Consider the following 23,500-nt stretch of genomic DNA (forward strand, 5'->3'; position numbering starts at 1 on the left):
AAAAAAATCCCAGCACCTGAAATGCTGACGCGTGGATGCCTATTGGTCCCGGTTGGTGCCACCAACCGGGACCAAAGGGCCTCCTGCTTGGGCTCGCCGCACCGGCCACGTGGAGGCCCATCTATCCCGGTTTATGCAAGAACCGGGACTAAAGGTATAGGGCATTAGTACCGACACTTTAGTCCCGGTTCAAAAAGCGGGACTAATGGCCCTTACGAACCGGGACTATAGGTCCTTTTCTACTAGTGCATTTGGTTCAAATCATAAGAATTTTGCACTGAGTCTAGACTAATGTTTATTTTCCTTTGAAATATGGAGGATAGGAACCAATTCTACGAAGGAGTAGGAATCCATTCCTATGAACCAAAGGGCTCTAAAGGAAAATTTTCTTTAAAAATCCTAAACTATGAAATTCCTCCAAACCAAAGGAGGCTAATGTAGAGTCATCACAATCCAATGTGTTTCTAATCCCTCAAAAGGACATAAATAACACTCATTGAGAGAAACAAGGATATTTTTTGCTCCATCCATGAAAAGAGTAGATCACTTGATGGCCGCCCCGACCTACCAACCCCTTGCTCTCTGACCAAAGCGGACCCTAGATTTTCTTTATAAAGGGTGGATTTTATTAACTCAAAATAAAGCATCAAAAAGATACTAGATGCATAGGTTATATTTCAAACCCTGATTTAATGAGAAAACGTGTACCAAGATTTTACTGGCGCTGTCATCTCCTTATTTTGACCCAAGCAACCATTACCTGCTCCGAGGAGTACGTTCTCTCTTCCACAAAATATATCATTACCTAGCTACTACAGTATCTTATATGTGTTCAAATAATGCTCCTCAGAAACAACAAGCACGTACGTACAACAAAACAAACAACACACGGCGATCGACAGTCAACGGACAAATTTGTTGCAGCGAGCTAACCAAGATACTGTCGTTGAATTTTCATAATGGCAAGTTTGTGGTCAGAGAAGTGCAGCTGATGCCGCAGCATTTTGATTATAGTATTGACGAGAGCAGAGTTTCTACTGGATGGGCGTTGGAACTCTGTTGCGAAAGCTGGTCTTCGACAGTGGACCCGTTCTGCTACATACGCACGACTAGTAGCTCGGTGATTCCATCGAGGTTTGGGGGAACTGAATCTGGGCCATCGGGCCGCATCCTCCCCTGGTCGGGACGGCTCCTCTGCTCTCCTCGGCCGTGGGGGCGCGGTCCCAGCGGGCCCAGTGCCGGTGGTGCCAGCCAGGGCGCTCGCTGGAGGCACCCTGCTGAGTCTCGGGCGGGCTCCTGGTCCCGGCGAGCGAGGCAGCGAGAGTGGATCTGCTTGTGGAGGCGAGAGTGGTCAGGTGTCCGCGGATCTGCAAGTGGGAGGTCGCCGGAGCGGAGGCTCCGGGGCGAGGCGGTGTTGGGCGCCGTGCTGGCCGTGTGGACGGCAGTACACGGCCGGTGGTGCGTGCGAGGGTGGCTGCAGCTGATGCACGGGGTGCCGGATCTGACCAGTCGTGGTTGAATCTGGCTACTGTGATGGTGGTGGTCTGGCTCGGGTTGGTGGTTGGAGGTGCAGCGCCGGATGAAAACCTTGCCGCCAGTTTTTTGGGCCGGGGCAGGCGACGGCGACGCCTGTGGGCGCCGCTTCCTTCTTGAAGGCGTCGCTGAGGCGTTCCTGCTCGCTCCACTACACAAGGATGCTCGGGGGAGACCCATGATCCCCTGGGATCGGACGATGATGGCGACGCATGGTCGCACCTCTTGGGGCATCGTTTCAGGAGCTCCTTATCGGCCGGAGGGACCAGTGGTAGATGGGGATGTCGCTCGTGCTGCTTGGTTGTGTCCATCCGGCAATGAGGGCGGTTTGGCTTCTGTGGCAACGATGACGGTGGTGGACATCGTCGGAGGCGTGGCATTGGTCGTGGTAGTCGGCTCTTCTCTGACGTGTCCGTAAGATACCTCGGCTGCTTGTTGCCATGAAGTCGAAACTGCGGTGCGGGGCACCGGTGGTGTACGATGACGGATGGCAGGCGGTTCGTTCGGTAATCCTCTGTGACGTCAACCTTGCTTTGTTCTCCGTAGTTCTTCGTCGAAGTCGGAGCTGCGTTGTCTTGCTGTGGGTGGATGACGTTCCGCCTTGTAAGAGTAGTGTTGTTCTACAGCCAATAGGGTTGTTGTTTTTCTTTTTCTTTGATCTTCGGATCCTTCCCATATTGTTTCTTCCGCTGCTTTCTGCTAAATCTAATTGAAGCCAGCAATTTGCTGGATCTTTCAAAAAAAATAGTCTGATGATGTACTCCATGGCTTTTCTTGAGGGGGCATGCGCATGTGCAGAATTTTGGTGTGCCAAACCTCCGGCGATTGCGGTGCGATCAGATCCAGAAGTCGCTATTTGCTTCCGGCAATCAGCACTGAATTTCTTTTGACTAGAGTCTGGAGTTTTTTTTTTTTGAACCCAAGAGTCTGGAGTACTTCGAAAGTTCTAACCCGTAAAGCACCAGAACAGAAAGCAAGCGTGTACTAAGAAATAGAGTTTTTTTTTTGCCATGATACTAAGAAATAGAGTTAATAAACGGTACAACTGTGAACACGGAACACTCAAATCAAAAGGTTAAGGTTCAAGCTAATTAACTAAGTGGGTGCATGATTGGTGCCCAAAAGGTATTATACTCATTGAAAAAAATAGCACGCTATAGCGTATTGAGAATTGTCTCGCTAAATATATCGGTGTACAATGTCTCGATAATAGTACGCTATAGCGTATTGAGAATTGTTTCGCTAAATATATCGGTGTACAATGTCTTAATAATAGCACGTTATAGTGCGTTATAGCACGCTAATAGAATATTTTAAGGTCGTCGCTGCTTTGTTGTAGCGCGCTATTTTTTTCATTGTTACTCCACTTTTGACTAATGCATCGTACGTATATGCTACCTTGAGGAGAGAATTCAGGTTGAATTGTCCATGCTAAGATATAGATATATAAATGTTTTGACCATAACCACCATGCATGCCTCCAGTTTCTAAGGATGAGCATGGGCCAAATAGTACCGCCGGAGACCAGGTCAGACGTCTGTATGTCCCCGAAACTTGAAAAAACAATTATGAGAAAAATCAGCAGGCAGGACGGTCGAATCATCATCTCGTTCATGATCATGTACCGGTAGGCAGTAGCTAGGCTAACCTTGACATTTGTTGGATGGTGATGCAAAAAATAATTAAGAAAATCATAATCGGGTTAAGGCTGGTCAGTGGAGTGTATCATATACTAATATCATACGTATGATACAACATCCACAATGCATAGTATCATAGGTTAGTATCATAGGTGGTCTCATTTATTGTCCTGTATGATAGTATCATAACATTTATTAGGATACGGTATCTATCTATGTTATTACAACCTCCTCTCTCTTCTTTAATTATATGTCATATAAGTATGTGTGCGAGTCCCAAGTGCATGTTACAGGTTATGTTACCGCCAGCCTAATGCACTCTTCCTGTGCCAAAATGTCGCCTTAAAGTCCATGCGAGTGTTACATTAGCACGCTGATGATTTTCTTGATTAAATTTGACCCAGAGAACTATGTAGAGTAGTAGCTAGCAAACACCGTCCGTAGCACAGGAAAGCAACATGAGGAGACGGAGACATGCTTGCACCAAAACTGTACCCTGACTCTTACTTAACCGTGCCGATGGCACAGTGTCGGCATGCAGCTTTTTCTACCAAAACTATACATTTTTCACGAGCTACGTTACATATGCATCTGCTGTGAAACGCGTAATTCCAAAGCGCCGCGCCCGTTTGGATCAACGCTCAAAGTCCACCCGAGTAGGTGGAGACGATGGGGGCATGATGATGCAATCTAATACTAATATATGATGGCAGACTGGTAGCTAGGATAATCATGGCCAGCGGCGTGAGCTACCTTTTCTTCCTATAAATACCGGCCGCCCCGCGTTCCTCCACCACATCCAGCAAACAAGCTCTCTCAAGGCACTATCTGGCTGACTAGCTAGAATAGACCGCTCGATAGAGTAGCATCATAAGCAAACACCCATAGACCGATCATGGCGGCGCGCGCCATTGTTGCCCTCTCGCTCATCCTCGCGCTGGTCGCCATAGCCAGCGGAGGAGCGTCGGCGCAGCTGTCGTCGGGATTCTACTCCCGCTCCTGCCCGGGCATGCTCAAAGCCGTGCGCTCGGCGCTGCATCCGGCCATCGCCACGGAGCGCCGCGTGGGCGCCTCCATCGTCCGCCTCTTCTTCCACGACTGCTTCGTCCAGGGCTGCGACGCCTCGCTGCTGCTGGAGCTGGACGACGCGCCGGGCCTGCGCGGGGAGAAGAACGCCACGCCCAACAAAAACTCCGCCAGAGGGTTCGAGGTCATCGACGCCGTCAAGGCGGCCGTTGAGGAGTGTTGTCCCGGGGTCGTCTCCTGCGCCGACATCCTCGCCATCGCCGCCGAGGAGAGCGTCGTCTTCGTAAGTATCCAAACATATATAAAGCCGTGCTTAGCTAGCTTGTACTACTCTGACATGACATGCGTTGTGTACGTGCAGCTGGGTGGCCCTAGCTGGGAGGTGAAGATGGGGCGGAGAGACTCGACCACGGCGAGCTTCAACGGCGCCGAGAACAACATCCCGCCGCCGACGTCGGGGCTCGCCAACCTTACGTCCCTCTTCGCCGTGCAGGGGCTCTCCCAGAAAGACATGGTCGCACTCAGGTAGTACATATATACATATTTTTTTTGCGGGCAATCCAGAGAGCTTTTATTCAAATAAGAGCATTCCTAGGACAGTCAGCCATGAGGCTGGTCACTAGGAAGCTAGGAGTTACATCCATCCAACAGTCGGTCACATTCAGAGTGCAAGCATGCTTAGCACGGAGATGCGCCGGTAGGTTTGCTGATCTAATATGCTGAATATCATAGGAAATGAAGTGATTACTACGCTCTCCTATTTCTAGCAGAATCGGAGCCACAATTGAACGAAAACTGTGACGAGTGTTCCAGAGTGTCACTAACTCCGCGCAGTCAATTTCCATTATCACATGCGAGATGCCTCGAAGAGTGGCGAATAAGACCCCGTCTCGCAGAGATAAAGCTTCCATAATCAAGGGGTCTGAAATCCCCATATATGGCTTGCACCAAGAACCTAACAGAGCTGATGAGGATCGGGCGACACCACCTGCGCCGCCTCTCCCCTCAGCAAAGTTCAGTGCACCGTCCGTCGTGATTTTTACCGTAGTATCATCAGGAGGTCTCCAACCATAGCCGGGTAGCGTAGCCGCTGCCTTACGTGGAAGTTGAAGAAGTGCAAGGGCCTCCTTGATCGCTCTAATTGTCGATGTTGGATCCCTTCCCTCTTCGCCATGCTTGATACAATTTCGAGAGTGCCATATGGACCACATTACGGTGGTGATTTTTGCTCGGTCATCATCAGAAAAACGGGGATCACATGTGATGTCGCGAGCCCATGAGTCAGGATGGAGCCGGGGCAGCCTGATGTCAAACCAAGCACAGGCCTCGTCCCAGAATCGTTGCGCATGAGAGCAGTGAATAAGAGCATGCTCCAGATCCTCTCTCATCGCTAAGCAGACTTTGCATCGATTAATTGGTGCAATGTGACGATAGTTGAGAGTAGCTTCATCCGGAAGAATCCCACGAAGAACTCTCCACCAGAAAACCCTCACTTTCGGTATGACATTCAATTTCCACAAGGCCTTCCACAACTGATGATCGTCCACTGAGGTTCCGGTAGCCGTCCCTTCCTCCAGAGCCAAGCGCTTTTTATGAGTCATTAGAGCATGGTACGCTGTCTTCACCGTGTAGTTGCCTGATTTCTCGAATGCCCACGCAAATGAGTCCTCACCTCCCCCTTGCCTGATCGGAATGTTCAAAATGGCATCGGCGTCCGGGGCGACGAAAGTGTCCCTAACCACATCTTGCCGCCACGACCACGTGGTCGTATCAATAAGCTCATGCACCATTTGAATGGTGGTACTTGGCGGTTTGAAGATTGGTTTCATCGAGATCGTTCCAGCAATCCATTTGTCATTCCATACTGAGATCGTACTGCCATCTCCCACTCGAGCGATCAGCCCAGCCCCTAGAGCCTCCCTTCCCGCCAAGATTGCCTTCCAAGTGGCCGAGGCCGACTTTGGAGCAGATGCGTGCATAAAATCTCTGTCGGGAAAGTAGCGGCCCTTGAGCACTCTAGCACACAGCGATGTTGGGTTTGTCATTAATCGCCAACCCTGTTTGCCCAGCATGGCAAGATTAAACTGATGTGGTTCACGGAACCCCATCCCTCCTTTGCACTTAGGTGTGGCCAACTCGTTCCAGGACACCCAATGCATAGATTTTTTATCCAGAGAACTGCTCCAAAAATATTTTGCCATAGGAGAAGTTAAGCTCTTGCAGACTTTCTTTGTTAGAAGGAAAGTACTCATTGGATAGGTCGGGATAGCCTGGACGACCGATTTCAACAGAACCTCACGGCCGGCACAAGCTAGTAGTTTTTCTGACCATCCTTGAATTTTTCCACGGGCTCTCTCACTGATGTGTTCAAAAGTGCCGCTTGTGATGCGTCCCACAGCAGTTGGGAGGCCGAGATACTTTGCGCTGAAAGCTTCAACTTGGATATTCAGAGTTGACTTCAAAAGTTGCCTCAAAGAATCAGGTGTGTTAGAACTGAAATAGATAGCACTTTTTTCACGGTTTACACACTGACCTGAGGCCTCACCATAGATTGACAGAATGTCATTGAGACGGATAGCACTTGGGTTGCTTGCATTAATGAAGATCAGGCTATCGTCAGCAAAAAGTAGATGAGTTACCCAAGGTGATCTGTAGCTCACCCTTAAGCCTCTATCCACAACACCTCCATTGTAATACTTGAGCAATGAGGAAAATCCTTCTGCACAGAGAAGAAATAAAAACGGCGAAACTGGATCTCCTTGCCGGAACCCTCTTGAAGGCGTGAAAAAAGGCAGGAGCTCGCCATTAACCCGCACAGAGAACCGGACAGAGACACATTTCAAAATAAGCCTTACAAAAGAAATATTGAAACCAAGCCTGATCAATATTGCTTCAAGGAAATGCCACTCGACACGGTCATATGCCTTCATCATGTCGAGCTTGACCGCACAAGATTTTTTTTTGCCTTTCTTCCTTCTCTTCATTGTGTGCACACTTTCATATGCAACTAGGACGTTATCAGTGATGAGTCGGCCAGGTACAAAAGCGCTTTGCTCCTCGCTAATAACGCTATCCATGATACCTCTCATTCGGTTAGTGATTGCCTTGGCCGCTATTTTATACAAGACCGAACAGAGAGCAATGGGGCGATATTGGGAGATCATTTGGGGGTGTCTAACCTTTGGTATAAGGGTGATGGATGTATCATTCAAGCCAGATGGTAATTCACCTCCATTTAGGAAGTCCATAACTGCCTAGGTCACTGCCTCGCCCAACAGATCCCAATGTCTTTGGTAGAACCCAACAGTGAAGCCATCCACCCCGGGAGCTTTTGATGGCGCCATTTGAAATAGCGACGTCCTCACCTCTTTGGGAGTGTAGGGTTTTGTTAACTCATCATTCATGGCCTCTGTCACTTTGACAGGAACATGAGATAACAGATTTCCCGCGTCCGAATAGCCCTGTGACTGGTATAGGTTTTGATAGAAGCTCTGCACTTCAGCCTTATCCTCGTCTTCGTTCGCGCACACAGATCCATCAGCCCTCGTGAGTCCCTGTATTTTGTTCATGCGTTTCCGCTGGGAGGCTTGCGCTTGGAAGTATGACGTATTGCGATCCCCCTCTCGGAGCCAGGGGACGCGAGAGCGCTGCCGGAACCACACTTCTTCCTGGTGGAGTGCCTCCTTCAATTTCTGGACTATCCTTATCTCTTCGTCTGATGGGCCCCTACCCATCGAATGACACCGGATGCGCTCGAGCTTCTTCTGAAGATTGCGGACGGTCCGTGTCAGAGAACCAAACTCCTTAGCTCCCCATGGCACTAAGGTATCCTGGAGTGTACCCAGTGCGTTGCTTATACCACGCAGCCCTGGTGTATGTTGGATGCCTCGCCATGTATCAGCCACTAGACGATCATAATCAGCATGCGTTTGCCAGACGTTCTCATATCGAAATTGTTTCTTGTTTTTTGACCTCTCTGACAAACTTTTGTGAAACTCTGTCACAACAAAACAATGATCGGACTCGACAGACGGGAGATGCCTGACCCTTGTATGTTGGAATAATTGTCTGAACTCTTCGTTTGCAAAGGCTCGATCCAGCCTTGCCTTAACGTTTGCCTCTCCGGACTGGTGGTTGTCCCAAGTATAAGCTGTGCCGGACCAACCCAAATTCTGGATACATCGGTACATAATCCCAAATCAACCGCTGACATTTTCCATCAACCTTCTTCTACGTCGCCCGCAAAAAAAAAAAACTTCTTCTACGTCCATGCAAAAAAAAAAACCTTCTTTCTACGTACTTTACTTTCATATATATAAATAATTACGCACTCTCAGGTAGTACAATTTTGCAGTTTGCACTCCGAACCAACATAATTTGTCATGGCTAAATAATATTTTCCTTTGCTGAAGAAGCAAGTTAAAATTCTGTGCTACTTTCTCAGACTGTTAATTTCTCAATGGAGTCGGTAGCTTTCTAGCCGCGAAACAGCTGGTATCAACCAAGGAAGCAGCTTCCCTGACGTACGTTACACGCCGTTGGGGACACTAGCATGTGGGGCTGATTCACAGCGAGCCCACCTGTCAATCGCCGAACGGCACCCTGCCGCACGGCAGAGGATCCGCGTCCATCAACCAACGGTACTAATGGCCACGTTTTGACTCCAAATCTCAAAAATTCTACATAAGACAAAAATATACTACTTTACAGGTGATGAGTTACAAAGTTGATCGATGACTAATTACCACTCACTTAACATTCGGTCTGTCCGCTTAATTTGTAAGGCTGGACAACGTCAAAAAAATTGTTCCTTGGTCACTTAAACATGTGGTACTAATTAGGGAAGTTGGTGAATGATTCCTACCGATGGAATGACAAAAGAGTAGCTGAAAATCCGGTAACATAACTTGAGCTGACGGTATAACTTGTGTTCCAGGAGCCCACACAGTCGGCCTAGCACGCTGCACAAACTTCCGGGATCACATCTACAACGACACAAACATTGATGCTGGCTTCGCCAGGAGCCGCCAGACAGGCTGCCCTCGCGCTACCGGCTCAGGGGACAACAACTGGCGCCGCTAGACCTCCAGACCCCGACTGTCTTCGAGAACGACTACTACAAAAACCTCGTTCAGAAGAGGGGCCTCCTGCACTCAGACCAGGAGCTCTTCAACGGTGGCGCTGCCGACGCGCTAGTCCGGGAGTATGTCGGTAGCCAGAGCGCCTTCTTCAAGGACTTTGTGGAGGGAATGATTAAGATGGGGGACATCACGCCGCTGACGGGATCCAACGGGCAGATCAGGATGAACTGCAGGAGGATCAACTAATTATAAGATTGTTCTCCACATTTCGCAGCAACAATCCGATGTTGTTACCATGCTTGAATTCATGATGATTTGCCCCTTTTCACTTAAACTCCTTTGTTTCCTATTCTTTTAAGGATAAAAGGTTAAAATATATTACAATACTGCCCTTTTGTGTCATGTTCATGGAAGAACTGAATATGGATGCACTGACGAAAGAACAAAGAGCAAAGTGAGATATGGAAAATCAACAATTTCAATGTATGTAGTGGCAAATACTGAAATTATTAAGTAAAGAGGGGCTAAAGATCAAATCCCACATGCTTGGAACTCAAGTTATGATCAACTCTGGTAAAGTCCCCACCACACACTACCGACAAAGAACCCATGGTTCCCTCCCTCCGCCCGCCACTTATAAAGATATCACTTGGAAAATAAAAACACTTGGCACAAATCATGTAGAACATGACACCAACAAATAAAGTATGATATGCAACAGAGTTTAAGCATGATATCGCACAAAGAACAGAGTTTACAAGACATACACGAGATTATAAGTAAAGACGCAAGTCTTATAACACAGACCACACGTTTTGTCATCCATTGGCATCAAAGACATCAAAATGTGAGAAAAGTTAACTGCACAGTCCACTGAACTATGCACTGGCAGAAGAAGGGGACCTCTCTTCATCTTATGACCTCCAGTAACTTCTCAGTCTTCATGTGCTACATAGGCAGTTGGGAATGTCCATTTATCTTCCATATTTAAATATCTAGCTTTCACTAACACATTTCTCTTAACATGCAAGCATGTCATCTCAGCAAGCAACATGCATGAGAAAATGCCCACCTCAACATACAATCATGCATAGGAGAAAACTCAACTCAACATGCAAACATGCATTAATTTTTATTTCATTAGGTTATTTATATTTAATAAATATTTTAACTATACAATAATCATTAGAAAATATATTTATTTTTAGTTATAATTCTCATATTATTACTGTAATCATGCATAGGAAAAGGTCCATATCAACATGCAAACATGCATGACAATTCCATTCTATTATGCTATTTATATTTTACAAATATGTTACAACTATACAACAATCAAACACAATCAAATATTACTCCAAATATAATGTTTCATACAATCAAATATCATTGAATTATATTGCAAAATATTTCCACAACAATGTGCGAGGTTATCTAGTTTTAAGAAATAGAAAGGAGCTCAATTGCTAAAAGTGACTAATTCATTCCCAGTCTGCTAAGAAAGTTACGCATCAACCAAATTGGAACTCAGGTTATGACCAATCTGATACTTTGTACCCGAATATGTGTTTCTCAATGCGGATCCCCAAATCTATAGAAGATTTAACTCGCCAAATTTGACTTGTGAAAAAGCTAATTCGTATAGTAAATAAAAACAGAGATATTATATTTATCTTCCATGCAGATAATATTAGTCATCGGCCTAGATCTTGTAGAGCTTAGACTCTAGAGTTGAAGTCAACTTTATTTCTCCCAACTAACTGCCTGTTTGTCTTATTAATTGTCTCCTTTGACACAGCCATGCCCCACATGCTACTAGCAAGCTACGTGTACAATCAAGTAAATAAAACAGACTTATGCATTGTCACAAACAATAAGTCACAAATTCTCCCCACATGCATTTAGTATATACACAGTGTTTGTGGACATGATTTTGTTTTTTCAAGCACAAATAGTATGTGTACATGCAGCTCCGGAGCAACCGAGAAATTGTTAGGTGGACAAGAACACAACACAAAATATTACCCTCAATCGTCAAGTCTTGCAAGATAATTGTTGATGTGGAGAACAGGGACAAAGCCAGGATTTTACATTGAGGAGGGCAAGTAAGATTGGCTTGGTATTATGAGTCTAATCAGGGTTCTGGAAGTGGTAAAATATCATGAACATGGTGTTCTAATGAGTGGTGACAACAACACAAAAAATGAGTAGTAATATGAAGGAAATTTGAATGTTGGGCATGGCTTAGTCCCTACTCGTCCCCGAAGTGCCCCCGTCCCTGGTGGACAGAATGAGAGAGACAATGAGAGCCGGAACTTACGAGTAATATAATCTAAAGAGTCGAGACACCCAACCTACTCTATGAGTTAGTTTGTTCGTTTGACTCAAGATGATAGTGGACCAACAGTCAACGATCGATTCTAACGTTATGATGTTCAAGATGGGTTTTTTTATTTTTAGGGTGTGTTTGGTTTGAGGAATACCACGGATGATTTGGGGTTATCCTTGTTTTTTGGCTCATAGGGTTGTTTGGTGAACACTTGTCACGCATAGACTCAACAGTTTTGTTTCAAAAAAGGAAAAGAGATAGACTCATTTTTTTTAAATGCACATCACTTCATTAAGAGATAAAGATAATTTGATTACAAGAGGGTTGCATAAGAGTTCTACAGACCCTAACGGCACAACACCACATCCACATATACAAAATGAACATGCTGACTACTCCCTATCACCCACACTTTTAAGGAAGAAGAGATAGAAGGTCGGTATGTGTGAAAACTGCCCCTGCCTCGTCCACACAGGCAACACAGGAGGCGATCGTGTTCCAAGTTTTATGGTCCTCCCCATCCGACCTTCCTCCCTGCGCCGCTACCAGATGTTGCCGTCAGGCAAAGCCTAAGCAGCCAATGGTGGTGGCGGGCCCGTAGGTGGTTCCATGACTGTCATCAATCCTTGGCAGCGACTCATAGAAAACAATAGTACTCCCTCTGTTCACTTATATAAGACGTTTTAGTAAATTCAGACAGTGTACTAAACAGTTCAAACTCAGCTGTCTGAAACGCCTTATAAAAACGAACGGAGGGAGTAGTGAAAAATAGCACCGGCAAGGAAACGATCTGGGACCAACACCAATGCTCGGCATAGGTCCTACAAATCACGCATTAGTGGAAAGAAGCGCATTGGCATGGAAACGATCCGGGATCACCGGTAGCGGTGCGTTGCACTTAGTTGTGGTTGTATGTATCGCGCGTCAACAACATCAAGGAACCTTTTGTTTTGTGCTCATGGAGTAGTTGTGGCTAAGCGGGTCCCGGAGGCAGTACGCAGTCATGGCTTGTTGGTGGCCACCGGTTGCGGGCGGCATGACAATCCGGAAGGCGGTGGTCGCGCCACTGCAATGGTTGGCGGTAGACGGTCCCCACATCCAGCCCATGGGTTGCTCCTCTTATGTGTTGTCATAGTGGTAAGGTTTGGTCTCATTGGCAATGTGCATAGCCATGGTGGATGGCAGGTGTGGCCTCTCGACTGTCGTCATTTCCCTCCTCCACCCAGCCGTCCGGTGCGACTCCAAGTTGCTCGACGCTGGATCTTGGCGGTATGACAACATCCAGCGACAAGATAGAGCGGCAGGTCTAGACAACTGCCATCTACATCCCCATGAAGCAATCTTCCACTCGGTAACGCATGTGTTATGTGGTCTTGGGTTGCTAGCAAGGGTGGCGACACGTGGTAGTGTTGTCTCCTACATATCTACCATCAACTATCACTAGCGAGATCGATCCAACATTGGCAAGTCATCCTAAACTGGGATTTTGGCGGTGCCGATGACCTTCCGCGCTCACAAATGATTTCTTTGATCCCACTGAGGACCGTGCATGCATGTAACTGCTCAGATTGTGGAAAGTGGAGGGGTCAACGCAAGATGACTTTGATTTGGTGGTACTTCTCGAGTACCCGGTCTCGAGCTCTGGGGTGAAAACCCTAGGTCTGATCCTAGTTGGTCATACCTGGCAATGGCAGTGTTTGACGTCATTGCCTTCTTGTAGGCATGGTTTGAAGTTTGCTCAGACTTGATCTTCAGGGTTAAAACCCATGATCTGTCCTTCAGGTTAGATTCCACGACAGCGGAGCTTGAGCAGCATTGCTACTGAAGAACCTTTCTCGTCGTCCTTGATGTCAAGAGACCATAGATGATGTGGATGGTCATTTCACTAGTATCATTTTTTGATCGCTTGAGAGTTTTCTTTCCTTTATCTTCATCTGCCTAGGCATAGCTTCAGTCTTCGATGTGTGTGTGTGCGCGCGCGCGCGTGAATTGATGTTGATTATGTGCATTCTAGTCATGCAGAAGTTGGATGTGTACTCATTGTGTTTATCCTTTTAATATTTTATTTTAAATCTATGAAGCCCACCCTTTATTATTGACAAAAATCATATACACAGTTCTGCTGGCCGACTCAATCACTTCATGTAGAGTCATCACAACACAATGTGTTTCTTATCCCTTCAACAAAACCAAGGTCATCCCACTCAGTCAAACAAGGAATTTGTTTGTTCCATCTATAAAAAATAGTAGATCACTGGATGGCCGCCCTGACCTATCAACCCCTTGCTCTGTGACCAAAACGGACCCTAGATACATTTCACATCCTGATTTAATAAGAAAACGTTTACCAAGATTATCTTTTACTAGCGCCGTCATCTGCTTATTTTGACCGAAGCAACCGTTACCTACTCCGAGGAGTAAGTTCTGTCTTCCACAAAATATATCATTACCTAGTTAGTACTCCCCCCGTTCCTAAATATAAGTCTTTGTAGAGATTCCACTATGGACTACATACGAAGCAAAATGAGTGGATCTACACCGTAAAATATGTCTATATACATCTGTATGTATTTTTTTTGAACTTAAAAGGTAGAGCATTTTCTACCTTATGTATTCAAAACGGGCTGAGGAACCCGGATGACCAAAGTCATTTACATGAATGTGATGTTAACGTCGTACAACAGAGTACAGCAGGCCGTCACCAAACCTAAGCAGATACAGCATTGATAAGAAAGGGGAGTTAACTGGTAGCAAAAGCGTTTGCCCACACCAACATAGCTTGCTTCGAGAGCTGTGGGGCACGCAGGCTCCATAACTGGATCAGCTCGGTGAGACGATTGTATACTTGCCGCTGTTGCCAAAAGCATCTGTCGAAGACTCGAGCGTTCCTGGCGTCCCAAAGAGTAACCGCACACGCCGCGAAGAAGATATGCCAGAGCTTGCCATGCCTTGCCCTTGGTTGGTCAGAGCACAAAAAGGATTCAAGCTCCACCTTGGAAGTGGCCAACTCTTGCAATCCTAATTTGGACCATAACGGTTGTGCAAGTTTGCATCTCAGCAGAATATGGTTCATTGTCTCTGCAGCTGGGCAAAGGTCACAACCGTTGTGTGAAGTAATCTTATCCCAGTGTTTCTTTACCATGTTATCCTTGGTGTTATGCCTGTCACGGCGGGCAAGCCACAGGAAGATACGATACTTGTGCGGTATGGTTCTGTCCCAGATGAGGCTGGCTGGCGTGTACAGCGTACCTCGAAAAACTAGCAGCTTGTAGAAATAGGCGGTGCTCAAGCTCCTGTCAGCAAGCAGAGGCATTCTGGTATCAACTGCATTATCTTGGGGCTGCACGTTGCTCAAAATGGCATGAAGGGATTCTAACTCTTGTGCGGTCATGAAAGATAAATTTTGATGAAGCTGAAGGCTCCACTAACCATCTTTGAACTGCGAAGCAACCGTGCAAAACTTGGCGATAGAGAAACTAAAGAGCGTCGGGAAAACAGTCATAAGCCGACCACAATCCAACCAGTGATCGTACCAGAATGCAATGTATTGGCCGCTCCCGAGAATGCATCTGGAGGCTTCCATAACCAGCTGCATGGTAGCTCGAAAACCTTTCCACATAGTTGTGTCTCGATTGTGAGGTTTCCAGGACAAATCCTTCTGACAATAGGTCTGCGCAAACCAACTGTAACACGGGGTCTCCCCATGCTGTAGTACTTTTGCCATAAACTTGCATATCAAGGCTTTGTTGTGAGCTGCTAGGTTACGAACCCCCAGCCCTCCATTCTCCTTTGGCATCGTGACCACTTCCCAGGCTACCAGACACTGCCCCCCTTTGGCCGTATTTTTGCCTTGCCAAAGAAAACCCCTCAAAATTTGGTCTACTTTCTCCAAAGACTGACTTGGCCATAAGAAGCAGCCCATGTAGTAGCTAGGGATCGCTGCGAGAACAACATTGATCAAGGTGAGACGCCCTCCCCAGGACAGGAAGGTTGCAAACCAACCAGACAAGCGCTTGTCCACCTTTTGAATCACAGGTATCAACAAACCATGGTGTATCTTGCCAAGAGAAAGAGGTAACCCCAGGTAGGTGCAAGGGAAAGCTGCAATCTGGTAGTTGAGCACAGTAGCGATATCCTGGGAAGTTTGCTGATCTATACCAATGGGAACAAAGGTACTCTTGTGATAGTTTGTTTTGAGACCAGAGAAGTTGCTGAAGTCATCTAGAATCCGCTTGATAACAGCCGCTTGTTGGGTGTCTCCTCTTAACAAGATCATCGTGTCATCCGCGTATTGCAGAATTGGAAAAGGCCCGTCTGCTCCCAAGGGGTGCACAAGGTTCCCCTGCTGATGCTCCCTTTTACAGAGTTGTTGGAGAACATCCGCTACCAGAATGAAAAGGTACGGGGACAGGGCGTCTCCCTGGCGTAGCCCACACTTGGATAGGATCTGCTCGCCTGGGCTTCCATTGACAATGATTCTGGAGGAGCTAGTTGTAAGAATAGCATCCACCCACTTGATCCATCTCTCCCCGAAACCCCTTGCCGCGAGGATTTTTTTCAGGGCCTCCCAGCTAACACTATCAAAAGCTTTAGCAGAACCATTGGGACTTTCCGCTTCCTTGCTTCTTGTACTAACTCGGCTGCCAGCGCAAAGTTCTCAATGATACAACGCCCTCGTAGAAAGCCAGACTGGAGAGGGTGGATGAGGTTGTGGATCAGTCGCTGCAAACGCACGGTCATCACCTTGGTGGCAAGCTTCGGTATGCTATGGACTAGAGAAATGGGCCTGAAATCCTTGATATCCGTTGGATTTTCTTTTTTTGGAATCAGCACAACGTTTGCAGTGTTGATGCCAAGTAGGTTGCTGCCATGCTCATAAAACTCCTGAAAAAACCTCAACAGATCCTCTCTCAACAGCCGTTGGAAGTTTTTGTAAAACTCATTTGTGAAACCATCCGGCCCCGGGCTTCTGTTGTTCGGTGCGTTGTTGATGGCTGTTGCAATTTCAGCCCAGGAGAAAGGCACCTCCAAAGCAGATAAGTCAGCTGGTTCGTAAAGGTGGGAGGGGTCCAGTACTGGTACTAAAGGTGAGCTTTCTCCAAAAATATGAGTGAAGAAATCAGTTGCAATCTGTAGCTTGTCCTGATCACTGTAGAATTCTGTGCCATCCTTGACCAAGAGCTTGATTTTGTTCTTGCGGTGTTGGCAGTTTGCCACCGCATGGAAAAACCTGGTGTTCTCATCCCCCAGGGTACAACCCCTTATCTTTCCTCTTCTCCTCCAGAAACTGTTCTGCCATAGGATCAGCTGTTGAGCCTTCAAATTGGCATGCTTTCTGAGGGCAATCTCCATCCTCGAGAGGTGTCTTTTTTCCTCTACTGCGTCCATGTATTGGACAACATGCTTGCAGCTTGCTAAGATGTTCTGCATTGGCGGTTTGGTGCGTTCCCAGGCTCTGATTGCGGCCCTCAACCTTCTAAGCTTGAAATTAATCAAGGTTGAGACAGAGGCAAGATCTCTGGTTCCCTTCTCCCAGCTGTGGCTGATAATGTCTCTGAGCTCCGGTACTTGCAGCCAGTGGTTTTCAAACCTGAAAAAAGGACTTTTAACAGCTTCCTTTGAGAACTCTACACCAATGAGCACATGATCCGAGGTCGTGGCAGGCAGAGCAGCAGCTGTAGTGTTGAGGAAGCCCAGGTTCCACTCGTAGTGGAATCTCTCAAAAGACTTATATTTAGGAACAGAGAAAGTACAAAGTTAGGTCATCTATTTTGGAACGGATGGAGTATGTATATGTGTTGAAATAATGCTCCTGAAAACAACAAGCACGTACGTACAACCAAAAGAAACGACACACAATGATCGATAGTCAACAGACAAATTGTTGCAGCGAGCTAACCCAGATGTTGTCGTTGAAGTTCCATAATGGCAAGTTTGTGGTCAGAGAAGTGCAGCTGCTGCCTCAGCATTTTGGTAGTACTTTGATGAGAGCAGAGTTTCTACTCGATGGGAGTTGGAACTCTGTTGCGAAAGCTGGTCTTCGACAGTGGACCCGTTCTGCTACATATGCACGACTAGTGGTCTGATGATGTACTCCATGGCTTTTCTCGAGGGGGCATGCGCATGTGCAGCATTTTGGTGTGCCAAACCTCCGGCGATTGCGGTGCGGTCGGATCCAAAAGTCGCTATTTGCATCTAGCTACCGGCATTGAATTTCTTTTGACTAGAGTCTGGAGTACTTCGAAAGTTCTAACCCGTAAAGCACCAGAACAGAACAACCAGCATCTACTAAGAAATAGAGTTAATAAATGGTACAACTATGAACACGAAACACTAAAATCAAAAGGTTAAGGCTCAACTAATTAACTAAGTGGGTGTATGATTGGTGCCCAAAAGGTATTATACTCCACTTTGACTAAACATAATACTGTCAGGCGCAGGAGCAGTACTAGGAATTAGACTTCTCCTACTTCTTCAGTAAAAAGTGAAGAAGGTAACGAAAGTGATCTTCCGAGCGCGAGCACACGTGCTCGCGGTATCCTCCCCGCTCGCAGGCCTCGTGATGCACAAACACTCTCGTATAGGCCCAGGTATTATTCCCGTATATTCTTTGATGAACAGTCTTTTCTGGCCCACGTCTGTCCTGCCGGCCTTGCTACCCCGTGAGCTACCTGGGCTCTGGCTCAGACGTACACAGACGGGGTGGGCCGTTTTGGCGCCGATTCTAGGCCAACACCGGCTGCTGCTCATTCATTGCTCCGCACCTTACCATTCTTCCCCCTCACGATTCATTCATCCCCTTCCATGCTCGCTCAATCTCGTCTTCAGTTAATCGAGCGCCATCTTGCTCCATATCCACCTCTGCGTCCAATGGATTCGACGACGAGATGCTGCCGCTCATCCGATGCCCTGAATGTGGCGGTCAGGTGATCACCTGGATTGCTCAGGGCAGTGACAACGCCGGCGGCCGCTTTTACAAGTGCGCCAGGAAAGATGTAAGATATTTCTCTAGTCTGATCTAGATTCATATTTCAGCGGTCTCGTACTCAGTAGACCCAGATCTGCATTTGTTGGTGTTGGAAGGTCTTCGTGGATACATCAGATCGAACCGGACGTACAGCGTTCAAAATTACCCAGCTCCCTCTCCTCGTCGTCAGGCATTACATATCCGCAACAGGGTTCAGTCGCAGCAGGCAGCGGACCAGGTCACTGTTGTGCTCGGCAACGCTCACAGTGCCCCGTTGCAGATGCAGAATAATCACCCGGCGCCGGCGATGTGTGCCTGCCAATCACTCTCGCTGCTGCTCAGAGATGCCAAACCGAACCAACTCTGCTCAAATTTAAATTTTGAAGCAAACAGAGGCAAAGTTTGTACACCAAGCCGTAAACATGTACTCCAGCTTGACATGTGTTCACAAATTCAGGATGCATGACATGTTTTTACTTTTTACAAAGATTTAGAATGCAATCGTACATCTCTGAAACAAATTCAGAAGGCATGACATGTGTTCACAAAAATTCAGTAATGAAGGCACGTTCCCCGTCATGGAAATTCCAGAATGCATGGACAAACTGTAAAAAAAAAAATCAGAAGTACAGACACGATCATACTGCTCACAGTTTCAGAATGCATCACCACATTGTAAAAAACTTCAGAAATCAACAATTACTTGGTGCGAGCACTCGTACTCCAACATCGAGACTAGTTTAAACATACATTATTCTTGTTCGGCTGTTCCATTTGTTTATTTATTTATTTATTTATTTTGCCATCCATAAACTCAGCAACCATGAAACAAGAAGCACTTCTACTGACGGAACTACCTAAGTTCTACAGATTTCAGTTCTACAGTTTTACAGTCTCAACCGATAGGTTCCAGCCATTGTTCACATGCCAGTCAACCGCAGATCACCCACTTTGTGGCAGTTGTTTTGCCCATGACCTTCAATTCCACAATTTTTGCACCTTGCCGGTTTGTGAACAGGTTTCGGGGTATCACCTCGCTCCGGACATGTTGTCCTCTTGTGCCCCTGCCCGCGACATATGGTGCAGAACCGCGTTCGTTTGCTCAGCTCCTCGTACGGAGCCTTCTCTCTGCTAGCTGTTGGTCGTCCTATTTCTTTCCGCTTCTTTGGCGCCAACAGTCCATTGGGTCTGTTCCCACTTGTGTCTTATTTCATAAAGTTGGGTCATGTAGTCATGCATCTTTAAATTATATTTGTCAACCAATGTCTCTGAAGAATGTGTACTGCAACCTACTTCTCCCATTTGCCCACATAAGAGTGGTTATCCGACCATCTTTGCCTGCCTGGACTCGGTAAGTGAAATGCGAATCTCTTGAAGCCGGATCTGCGAAAACCTCCATAGTTTTCCTAACATCATCCTCTGCCTGCTCTCTGCTGATTTTACCACACAAATTCTTGAGAGCTCTTTTTGTGAAAGGTACCTTTTCCATTGAGCCAAAAAAAACTCCCAATGATGTTGTGTACTTTTGCCACGTTCACATTGTTCTGTAGCAAATGCTCCACCAAGTCTCTGCTGTTGGCATCAATATGCTGAGCCAGTGTATTGTCTGACCATACGTTGGAGACAATGAATGATTGAGATGTTCAGATGCTCCCCTATGTACCATCCATTGTCCTTCGATCGGAGGCGTCTTGTTAATGTAGGACACTCGCACCGACACGATCTAGTGTTCTCCACCCCAGCTTTACCCTGCAAAAACCAAAGTGTACGCAACACAAACGTCTTAGGTTTCATCAGCAGCAAAGAAAGCAGATCGGATTAATAGACATTAGTACAGGAAGGGTTCATATGCATACCGCACATCCACCAACAATTTCTCTCCACATTCAGTCTACTGTTCCCACCTTATTCCTAAACCCTTCTCCCACGAGTAGAGATTGTAGAAATCATATGCCTCCCCGAGGGTATCGAAGCTTGTACCAAGTGCTGGAACAATTACAATGTTCCCAGGTTGATCAGCGCACCCCGTGTTGCCTTTTCAAGGGCGCTTGTTCGCCCAGGGCAAGGTGCCCTTCCTGGGGCATCGGCTCCAATTCTAACCCTGCATTTTTGATAAATCCATGTGTGACTGCATGTTTTTCATCCTAATTCAAAAAACTTGACCCTTTTTATGATTACATTCATATGTTTCAACATTCTCAATGACAATTACTTTTGCTTCTTCAGGTGTCCTCTTCCCTGTTATTATATCTCAATTCCATCAGTAAATCAGAAGCTTCAAAACTGAACTTTTTTTATTCTTATCAGCTCATATTGGAACCAATTTTCGACATAACTAATCAACGCTATCAACCTTTTTTTTGAATCCACGTGGTGCTTCCAGCTACTGCAATGGTTATCTATTTTGCATGGCTTAGCACCCTATATGCAACTCAGTTAATCCAAAATTCAGACATTGCAAGTTGGACAAACACTGCACAAGCAGAATGACTAATTCGATCAGAATCAAGTTAGTAAAATCTATGTTTCAGCCCAATTTTCCATCTATTCCCTGGCTTCATAATCCAGTGCACATGAAACATCCTGCCATTAGGATGCTTTCTTCTTTTATCAAATGGTTCTGCTAGTATGTGAACCACTCGAAAGCACGGCAGTACACCATCTTTTCGAAAAATATGTAAATGTACATTCCAATTTATCCAGGAACAACCTACTAGAAAATCTGAATCTAAATTGCCCTGCACAAATGTGCAGCCTATATGCAAGTCAGGTCATGTCATTTGCAATGCACCTAAAATCAGTCAAACAGCCTGTACCGCAAGCACCATTGTTCAGATAAATTACCTGCAAGTCCAGCCTGGTGTTTTCGGATCAATCTGTGCAATAGATTGCTCAGATGCTTGCGGTTCAGCATCCCCCTCGCCTGCGACTCCCATGGTCAGAGAATACCATATGCTACTGCGTAGTTCCAACGGGTAGACGTCTGTATGTCCTCCAAACGATCCCTCTCGCCCCCGGCCAGACGTCTGTATGTCCTCCAAACTTGAAAAAACTATTAGACTAGTCACAACGGGTAGTAACTTAGACTAGTAACATGTATGTGTTACTAGTAACATGCATGTGTTATTAGTCTATGTCACTACCTTTATAGGGGAGAGTAACATATGTATGACACCATGCAACATTTTATTTATTAGATTGTAGATTTATCTTGTCATGGTATATATGATGTTACAGTAACTAGCTATATTATCACATGTCTCTTTTTTCTCATATAATTACTCGTCACATCATTTGTTTTGCCTAGAGACATGTGATGTTACCATATATATTGCTCTCACTGTGGATAGCCTCATGAGAAAAATCAGCAGGCAGGGGAAGGTAGGATAGTCGAATCATCATCTCGTTCATGATCATGTACCGGTAGGCAGTAGGTACATACCGATCGAGACTAGGCTAACCATGAAATTTGTTGGGTAGGAAAACGGTGATGCAAAAATTAATTAAGAAAATCATCACCGTGCTAATGTACTCTTCCTTTGCCAAAGTGTCGCCTTAAAGTCCATGCGAGTGTTACATTAGCACGTTGATGATTTTCTTGATTAAATTTGACCCAGAGAACTATGTAGATTAGTACTGTAGCTAGCAAACACCGTCCGTAGCACAGGAAAGCAACATGAGGAGACGGAGTCACGGAGCCATGCTCTCACATGAATGCAAGCATAATTAACATGGCTCTTTGCTTAGCCGTGTCGATGGCACAGTGTCGGCATGCAGCTTTTTCTACTACCTCCATCTCGGTGAATAAGTCATTCGCGTAGTTTTAGGCTGACGATTTAACTATCTAAATATGTATTCTTTGTGACAAAAAACATATATTTAGAAACTACATCCTTGTAGAAATCTAGTGATATACTTTTCATGACATATAACACATATTTAATTTTTCAAATCGATGACCTAGAACTACGTGAATGACTTATTCACCTAGACGGAGGTAGTACCAAAACTGTTCATTTTTCACGAGCTACGTAACAGAGAGCACAGTGTCGGCATTGAATTTCTTTTGACTAGAATCTGGAGTACTTCGAAAGTTCTAACCCGTAAAGCACCAGAACAGAACAGCAAGCATCTACTAAGAAATAGAGTTAATAAACGGTACAACTGTGAACACGGAACACTCAAATCAAAAGGTTAAGGCTCAAGCTAATTAACTAAGTGGGTGTATGATTGGTGCCCAAAAGGTATTATGCTCCACTTTGACAAACATAATACTGTTAGGCGCAGAGTAGTACTAGGAATAAGACCTCTCCTTTCAGTAAAAAGTGAAGGTAAGAGCATCTCCACTAGAGCCCCCACGATGCCCCCATTTTGGGCGCTGGCAGTAAAATATCCTCCCATTCGTGTCCCAAAGCCTCACTTTTCGTCGGATTTAGAGAAAATTGACGCCGGCAGTCCCACCCCAAACCCAGCCCCCTCGAGAGCAGCTGGGCGTGTCGGCGATGCCTTTTTCTTGCGGTTGGCCCACCATCGGCCTCCCACAACCTCTCTCCTCTCTTTTCTTCTCTCCTCTCCCCTGCCCCTCTCTCTCGAGCGCGGAGTGCGTCAGCGCGAGGCGGAGCGGCGCTGGAGGAGTCCGGCGTCCAGCTCGGGCGCGCGTGTTCGGCGTCTGGCGTGCTCGAGGCGAAGGCCAGCCCCGAATCCCTCTCCAGCGCCTCGTAGTCATCCGGGAAGGCAGCCGGCAAGCCAGCGGCAGGGCGAGCTCGGGCGAGGACGAGCGGGGCCGCGTGCGAGGCAACGCGGCGTGGGGGCGGGTAGCGGGAGGTGCGGGGATCTGGCGACGAAGGACCGGGGCGTAGCCGGCCAGCCCGGGATGAGGCGGGCGCGTCGGCGGAGCCGCCTGCCGACCACGGAGCAGCAGCCG

The 23,500-nt window shown here is 46.6% G+C and overlaps 1 long non-coding RNA gene and 1 pseudogene across 1 annotated transcript; one reads left to right on the forward strand and one right to left on the reverse strand.

The window, feature by feature from the left end:
- Positions 1 to 3,982: 3,982 nt before the first annotated feature.
- LOC119292590 lies at positions 3,983 to 9,685 on the forward strand (annotated as a pseudogene).
- A 9,679-nt stretch (positions 9,686 to 19,364) lies between these two features.
- Positions 19,365 to 21,510, reverse strand: LOC119293473. The gene is made up of 3 exons (XR_005143076.1): positions 21,421 to 21,510; positions 20,481 to 20,677; positions 19,365 to 20,325 (listed from the first exon to the last, which is right to left on the reverse strand). It is a non-coding gene; the product is annotated as an uncharacterized LOC119293473 (long non-coding RNA).
- Between the last annotated feature and the right edge of the window lie 1,990 nt (positions 21,511 to 23,500).

This window comes from Triticum dicoccoides, chromosome 4B, assembly GCF_002162155.2.
Source record: "Triticum dicoccoides isolate Atlit2015 ecotype Zavitan chromosome 4B, WEW_v2.0, whole genome shotgun sequence".
Lineage (NCBI taxonomy): Eukaryota > Viridiplantae > Streptophyta > Magnoliopsida > Poales > Poaceae > Triticum > Triticum dicoccoides.